Here is a 9296-nt window from a genome sequence, read left to right on the forward strand (position 1 = left end):
AGGAGTGGGCCTCCTATACCTGTAATGTCCATGCACTAAGTGTATGGGCTGACAAACATTTACCCCTGGGGGGTATACATGAACATACTGTGGTAAAAAAAATTTTTTATGTGCATCGTAAAAACCCTTTAAAAAAATTATGTGGGTGTTGCATCACGGACCACGGTCACCCTGGTGATATGGTGGTGGAGGATGAGGAGAAGGAGGAGGACAAGAGCAAGTAGCCAAAATCAGGAAGCGTATACCCATGTGTGGGTGTGAAAAGGTGCATGGGAATACACCTCCCAAGAAAAGACACTGGATTTGAGTTTATGTTGTTACGCTGCTATCATTCAGTGGTGTTGAGAAGTCTGGCCCAATCCAGCCCTTGTTAATTTTTATAAGAGTCAGCCTGTCAGCATTTTCAGTTGACAGGCCGATGCGCTTATCAGTTATAATTCCACCAGCGGCACTAAAAACCCGCTCTGATAAAACGCTGGCGGCAGGGCAGGCTAGGACCTCCAAGGCATAGAGAGCCAGTTCATTCCACGTATCCAGCTTGGATACCCAATAATTATAAGGCACAGCGGAATCATGGCGGACGTTGGTACGGTCGGCAAGGTACTCCCTCAGCATCTTCCCAAACTTTGCACTCCTTGTGAGAGTACCCCGCGCCTCAGGGCCTGTGCGATGGGAGGGTCTGAGAAAACTCTCCCAGAACTTTGACAGTGTTCCCCTGCCTCTGCTGGATTGAAGTTGTCTCTCTCACCTGTACTCCTTGGTTGTCCAACGAAGTGTGCCCTCTGCCGCCAGCGTTTTCAGATGGGAATTTCTTTAATAGTTCCGCAACAAGGGCCTTCTGGTACAGCCCCATTTTTGTAGACCTGTCCACCTCAGCAATAAGAGATATAAAGTTCTCCTTGTAGCGTGGGTCTAGAAGTGTCAACAACCAATAATGACTGTCACCCAAAATTTTGAGAACGTGAGGGTCATGGGAAAGGCAGCGTAACATAAACTCAGCCATGCGTGCCAGACTACTAACAGGCAAGACTTCCGTGTCCTCACCAAGAGGATGACTGACCATGCTCTCCTCCTCCTCCTCCTCTCTGTCCTCTGGCCATCCACGCTGAACAGACGGTATGACAGCTCTGCAGGTAGTACCATCTATAGTGCATGAAACTAGCTCCTGTCCTTCCTCCTCCTCCTGCTCTTCCTCATTGTCACCCAATCCAAGTTGGGATGAGATTAGGCTTGGCTGTGTGTAATCACCCTGTATGGTTCCTTGCTCCATCTCATCGTGCTCTGCCTGCAATGCATCCTCTTTTGATTGTGAGCAGAGAGCGTTTCAGAAGACAGAGAAGCGGGATGATGATGCTAATTATGGCGTCATCGCCGCTCACCATCTTGGTGGAGTCCTCAAAGTTTTGGAGGATGGTACATATGTCTGACATCCATGTCCACTCCTGAGGTCTTATGTGTGGAGTCTGAACTGAATACCGACGGCCTTGTTGATGCTGGTACTCAAGAACTGCTCTCTTCTGCTCACAAATCCTTCCCAACATCTGCAGTGTAGAGTTCCAACGCGTGGGGACATCACACACCAGTCTGTGAGCCAGAAGCTGCAAACGCTGCTGAAGCACGGCAAGGGCGGCGGAAGCTGTAGCTGACTTTCTAAAATGGGCACACAGGTGACGTACTTTAACAAACAGATCCAGCAGCTCCGGGTAGCATTTGAGAAACTGCTGAACCACGAGGTTAGCACAAGGGCCAGGCATGGTATGTGTGTGAGCTCACCTCACCTCAGAGCCGCCACCAGGTTCTGGCCATTGTCACACATGACCATGCCTGGCTGTAGGTTCAGCGGTGTGAGCCACAGATCTGCCTGCTCTTTCAGAGCTGTCCACAACTCTTCAGCATTGTGCGGTTTTTCAGCTAAGCATATTAGCTTCAGCACAGCCTGTTGCCGCTTGGCCGAGGCAGTGCTGCAGTGCTTCCAGCTTGTGACTGATGTGGTCATTTCGGAGATGGAGGCTGAAGAGGAGGAGGCTGAGGAGGATGAGGTGAAGGAGCTGTAGACCGTGGGGGCAACCCTGATTGACCTAGGGCCCGCAATCCTTGGTGTCGGGAGGACGTGTTCCGTCCCAAGGTCCGACTACGTCCCGGCTTCCACTATGTTAACCCAGTGTGCCGTCAGCGAGATGTACCGTCCCTGCCCACAAGCACTTGTCCACGTGTCCATAGTTAGGTGGACTTTACCGATAACTGTGTTGTTGAGAGCACGGCTAATGTTTTGGGACACGTGCTTGTGTAATGCGGGGACGGCACACCGGTAGAAATAGTGGTGGCTGGGGACCGAGTACCAAGAGACGGCCGCCGCCATCAGGTTGCGGAATGCTTCAGTCTCCATGAGCCTAAAAGGCAACATTTCGAGCGCAAGCAGTCGTGAAATGTGAGAATTTAGTAGTGTGGCCTGTGGGGCGTTGGCTGCATATTTGCGCTTGCGTTCCAAGGACTGGGGTATGGACAACTGAACGCTGCGCTGGGACAAGGACATGGACGTGCTTCCTGATGCTGCTTCTTGAGAGTGTGCAACGACAGGTGCAGGGCAGGAGGCGTCTTCGCATGCACCATGGACAGGGGATTGGCTTGCATGCACAACAGCGGAAGAAGCAATGGTGCCACCCGCAGACACTGTTCCTGGACCCTGGGGTTCGGTCCACAAAGTCGGGTGCTTTGCTGCCATTTGCCTGATCATGCTGGTGGTGGTCAAGCTAGTCGTTTTGCCACCCCTGCTGATGCTGGCCTGGCAGGTGGTGCAAATGGCCTTTTTGGGGTTATCGGCAGAGTCTTTAAAAAACAACCAGACTCGGGAAGACCTAACAGTTGTACTGGCAACTTCCTTCATGTTGGTGTTACGGGGAACGGTTGCCTGCCTTCTGTCAGCGGCCACCACACTGCTTCTTCCTGCCTGTTGGGGTGCTCTGCCTCCCTCCCCCTGTGTGCTTCTGTCCTCGCTCTGCATGTCCTCCTGCCAGGTTTGGTCAATTTCTATATCATCCACCACCTCGTCTTCCACTTCCGCACCCTGGTCCTTCTCCTGACTTACTGGCAATTGTGTCTCATCATCGTCCACCTCTTGTGACACTTTCCCACCGTCGCCTTCGTGTGACCGTGGCTGCTCAAATATTTGGGCATCGCTGCATGTGATCTCCTCTTGCCCCGCTTCAAGTGGACCGGGCGAGAGGCCCAAATCTATAAATGGAAAAGTGAACAGCTCTTCAGAGTGTCCAAGTGTGGGATCAGTTGTCTCTGGGTACTCAGCATGGTGGGAGGAAGGAGGATCAGGGTGAGGAATATGCGGTCCAGACTCACGGCTACTGAGACCTGACCATGTGGAAGACAGGGTGGTGGTGGAGGCTAAGTGACTGGAAACATTATCTGCTATCCAACCAACATCCTTTTGACACTGCTCTGGGTTCAATAGTGGTGTGCTGCGGTCCCCTAGAAATTGGGACAGGAAGGTCAGGCGAGAAGATGTGGGTGTTTGTTGTGGCACAATTTCGGCTTGCCCACGGCCTTGTCCTCGGCCTCTGCATGCACCATTACCATCACGTCCAGTTCCCCGTCCCTTGCCACGTGCCTTGCCCATTTTAAATGGAGGATAGATCTTCCACGCTCACTACAAATGACTGAGTTTGGAGCGAACTTATATGTGATCCATGTGATGGAGAAAACAAAGTTTTAAATACCTGGCCTGTAGGTAAGTAGTTTGAACAGCAAACTGCGGTGAATTGCTTCAATGACACACTAAAGGAAATTTTTAATGGAGGCCAGAAATGGCAGTATTTTCTGACAACGTATATGTGATCCGTTTGACGAAGAAAACACAGTTTTAAATAGCTGGATTTCTAGTGCTCTAATATGGAAAGGACATGGCTGTATTCTGCAGTGCCAACAAGCAAATGGCGCAGAAAAAATGGTGTTCTCTGGATTGCTATTTAAGCAAATAATGAGGATTAAGATCCAAAGAAAAGTATTCCTGGCCCCTGAGACCTGGGCCTTTGTATAGAAATATCTAACAGCAGCAGAAGGCAGAATTGGAATGGAGCCTCTTGTGCAATATGTACTGCAGTCTGCTATATACACTGCCTGCCTATACACCCTGCCTGCCTGATATCTCTGCAGATGGATTAGTACTCAGAAGGACTGTTTGTTAAGATGGATATGTGTAATATACGGTTTTTCTCCCTACACTACCTAATACACAATCAAATCTGTCCCTGACGCAGCAGCATCTCTCCCTACACTGTCTGATCCGGAGTGACTGTGACGAGCATGGCGGCGCCAGGTCTGATATAGACCTGATGACGCTGTGCGGCCAGCCAATCACTGTAATGCCCACAACCAACATGGCTACGGCTTTACAGTGCATGTCAGGCAATCCCTGCATATTCATTGGCTCTCTAAAGAGCGCCAAACATGCAGGGAGGGGACCCGAGTTCCCGCCCGAGCAACCCGGAAATACTCGGCGAGCAGTGAGATGCTCGGGCGAGCACTGAGCAGTAGTGAGCATGCTCGCTCATCACTAATGAGTACAACATCAAGAACACCATCCCAACCATGAAGTATGCTGGGGGAAACATCATACTCTGGGGGTGATTTTCTGCAAAAGGGATAGGACGACTGCATCGTATTGAAGGGAGGATGGATGGGGTCATGTATCACGAGATTTTGGCCAACAACCGCCTTCCCTCAGTAAGAGCATTGATGATGGGACATGTCTGGGTATTCCAGCATGACAATGACCCGAAACACACAGCCAGGACAATTAAGGAGTGGCTCTGCAAGAAGCATTTCAAGATCATGGAGTGGCCTAGCCAGTCTCCAGACCTGGACCCAATAGAAAATCTTTCAGGGAGCTGAAACTCAATGTTGCCCAGTGACAGCCCTGAAACCTGAAAGATCTGGAGAAGATATGTATGGATGAGTGGGACAAAATCCCTGCTGCAGTGTGTGCAAACTTGGTCAAGAACTACAGGAAACATCTGACCTCTGTAATTGCAAACAAAGGTTTCAATAACAAATATTAAGTTCTGTTTTCTACTGTATCAAACACTTATTTCATGCATAAAATGTGAATTAATTATCGTATTTTTCGGACTATAAGACGCACCGGACCATAAGACGCACCTAGGTTTTAGAGGAGGAAAATAATAAAAAAAAATTTAAGCAAAAAATGTGTTCATGATGCACTTTTAAGGGGGAGGGGGTCTTCTGCTGACACTGGTATAGGGGTAATGTCCCCCAATTCTGACAATATCCCCCATCCTGGTATATATGCCCCCCCTTCCTTTTATACGTGGTCCCCATCCCCATCCTGGTATGCCTGGCATCCCTCCATCCTGGTATGCATGGAACCCCTCATCCTTATCCTGGTATGCATGGCACCCCTCATCCCTGTCCTGGTATGCATGGCACCCCTCATCCCTGTCCTTGTATGCATGCCACCCCTAATCCCTATCCTGGTATGCATGGCAAAGCAATCCCCATCCTGGTATGCATGGCACAGCAATTCCCATCCTGGTATGCATGGCACAGCAATCCCCATCCTGGTATGCATGGCACCCCTCATCCCTATCCTGATATGCATGGCACCCCTTATCCCTGTCCTCGTATGCATGGCACCCCTAATCCCTATCCTGGTATGCATGGCACCCCTCATCCTTATCCTGGTATGTATGGCCCCTCATCCTAATCCTGGTATTTATGGCCCCCTCATCTTTATCTTGTAATGTATGCCTCCCTCAGCATTATCCTGGTATGTATGGCCCCCTCATCTTTATCTTGTTATGTATGACCCTCTCGCCTTTATTCTGTTATGTATGCCCCCCTCAGCGTTACCCTGGTATGTATGGCCCCCTCATCCTTACCCTGGTATGTATGGCCCCCTCATCCTCACCCTGATATGTATGGCCCCCTCATCCTTACCCTGGTATGTATGGCCCCCTCATCCTTATCCTAGTATACATGGTCCCCCTAATCCCCATCATGCTGCACATAAAAAAAAATAAACACTCCTACTCACCTTTCTTTTCTCCTCTAGCGCTGCGTCCTGTCTGCCCACACTGATCTCTCCATGTGAGCCGGGCATGGCGTCACTGCGGGACTGTGTGCGCGGGGAGCAGTGACTTCATGCTGTTTAATAGCAGCACACAGGCTATTGCGTGTGCCCGCTTATTAAAGGACATGAATATTCACCCCCTCCCCACGCCCATGGGCGTGGAGAGAGGTTGAATATTCATGCCCTTTAACAGCGGGCACAGGCGATTCCGGCAGCAGCAGGAACCGCGCTGCGGCTACACTGTGTGCTGCTATTAAGGAGCATGAATATTCAGTGCTCCCCACAATTTTGGAGGAAAAAAGTGCGTCTTATAGTCCGAAAAATACGGTATATCGTACAAAATGATTTTCGTGATTTTTTTTTTAAGATTCTGTCTCACAGGTGAAGTGTACCTACAATAAAAATTACAGACCTCTCCATTCTTTATAGGTGGGAAAACTTGCAAAATCGGTAGTGTATCAAATACTTTTTTCCCCCACTGTGTATACATATCTATCTATCTATATATATATATATATATATATATATATATATATACATATATATAGATATATATATATATTTATAAAGTCAAATTTCCAAATGACTTTATGTTTACATTTTTTAACATTTTAGAGATTACAAGGGAGGTATTTTCATCATCTTACAATCTGTTTTAAGGTTAAAGGAGTATTTTGAAGCAGCAATATTGATGGTTTGTCATGAAGATGGGCCATCAATATCAGATTCCAGCAACCCCATGTATAAATGATTGAAGGAGCAACTTTTGAGCAGCACATCCCCTTCAGCTTAGCCTATTGGTATTGTAGCTCAGCCCTATTCACTTGAATAGGATTGAAATGCACAAAACTGCAATATTCATTACAGCCATTATCAAATGTATGGCCTGGTAAACATTTAAGGGGATGTGGCACTCTCCGACTAATGTGGCTCTTTTAATCAGCTGATCATTTGGCACTCCTAATCAGACCCCACCAATCTTATCTGATTGGTCTTAAGGACAGGAATTCAATATCAAAGTCTTGTGCAAAAAAACATTAATAATCTATATCAAGTATTTTAATAATATAATAAAATAGCATGATATAATATGACTTTAAGAGAAATTTCCAATATTATCTTATGACCGCCATCTACTTTACCTCCTATGAACCTTCTATCTGACCTGCCTCTGTCGTCTGTCTACTATTTGGAAAATATCTGTAAATCTAAGTATCTAATATGTCACCAATCAAACAGATCATTTCTAAAGTGCAGATCAGTAAGGAACCTAGGTGAACTGTGTATAACAATGGCTCATATAACTAAACACAAAACTCTCGCCACATAAAAGCCCCTAATATTTACTGTTACTGTGTTTGAAGATTTTCTGTGGGTTGCTCCCATTGATTGCAAACATGGGCATTCTTGCTTCTTTGTCCCCTGTGGCACTGTGATGTGATATTAGTTTTCTATTGTATGTCAGCATTAGTGTCCTCTAAAAAAAAAAAAAAGATCTCAAATCTCATAATATCACTATCAAAGCATACATTAAAAAAAAAAAAAGAAAAAAGAATGGCAGAATAGCTGTCTTGTTTCTGATATGTACCTGAAAAATAAGATTTTTCTCTTTAAAACCAAAATATCCTATGGTCCTTATTCCTTACCATCAAAATTGGCTCAGTTCTTAACCCCTTCCCATGATGTACCATTACATCATGGAGCAGGTGCATAGAGCTGGTTCAGGAGCAGCAATCAGAACTAGCTCTGATTGCTGCTGTTAACCCCTTTAAATGTCAGTCTCTAACAGTTGCCTTCCCATCAGTCCCACGAGATGTGATTGTGGGGTGCCAATAGATTAACAAATCTATTAAAAGTCTACATTTCTGCCATTCTAGTACTCATGGGCTTCAAATAAGATCTTATTTTTCACTATCTACTGCAATATTGCAATATATATGTTACACGCATGCCGCTAGGTTCAGATAGGGCAAGACGGGTTTCCTGAATTCGTTGAAATCCTGGGGGAACCGTTACTCAGGGCGACCACAGGCTGCAGCTTCTCTCAGGCACACGATAGTTTCAATTGCAGACCAGACACATCTGACAACAGGTTAACAGTGGAATTTAATCTGAAGCACGACCAGTGCAATTCAGGGATATTACAGCAACAATCTTCATTACAGTACAGTCTCATAAAGCAGGCACAGTAACGTTAGTTAGTTAGTTAGTTAGTTAGTCTTTTCAGTAGCATAGTTCAGCACAGATTAGATCTCTTAGCAGCACACTTCTATGCATACACAACCACAGGCTTTTCCTTCACATAGTATACAGCATTCTTTATCCTGCATGGAGATGGAGGGGGGGAGGGTTTGATGAGGGAGATGATCCCTATGACACGATTCCTTCCGGTCCTTATCTTTCTGCCCGATAATACTGCGCACTGTTAGCTCAGGGAGTCTATCTGACCTGTGTTTAGCTTCCCTCCTGACCTGAATTCTGTTCCCTTGCCTTCTATGAGATACAGATCGCACACCACCTTTCTTTTCAGCTTCAGCCAGACAGTAAACAACTTCCCCACAATTCCCCCGGGGCTCTGCTAAACACATTTCTTATTTAAAGATAGTATGTAGCTACAGAGACGCGGCACGGCCATGGGTACTGCCTGCGCGCCCTCCTACGCCAACCTCTTCCTGGGCGCCCTCGGAGCGGGAGTTGTCTGACGATGGTGGAGCACGGGGCGCCTCACTGGTCGTGTCGTGGCTCAGATACATTGATGACATTTTATTTTTTTGGCGGGGAATGGTGGGGGAGCTCGAGGACTTTATGATACTGCTGAATTCCAACGATTGGGGCATTAAACTTACATACACCTACCATCCTAAACGCATGGAATTCCTGGACATCCTTTTGGAGGTGGATTCTTCTTCCTACCTTCAGACCGATGTCTTTAGGAAACCCACTGCGGTTAATGCCATTCTGCATGCTAAATCGACCCATAATCTCTCCACGATTCGGGCTGTCCCGGTTGGCCAGTTCCTGAGGATGAGGCGAATTTGCTCTACAGAATCTTCTTTTGAGAGACAGGCCACTGATCTGGCTAAACGCTTTCATCATCATGGCTACAGTAATAGATCCATCAGGCGTGGCTATGGGAAGGCAAGGAAAACCCCTCGGGGCCGCCTCCTCTATCTGCCCCCCCCTCAGAGCGGGGTTG

The sequence above is a fragment of the Phyllobates terribilis genome, unplaced genomic scaffold (genome assembly GCF_046119375.1).
Source record: "Phyllobates terribilis strain yellow unplaced genomic scaffold, ASM4611937v1 Scaffold_5__5_contigs__length_657084704, whole genome shotgun sequence".
NCBI lineage: Eukaryota > Metazoa > Chordata > Amphibia > Anura > Dendrobatidae > Phyllobates > Phyllobates terribilis.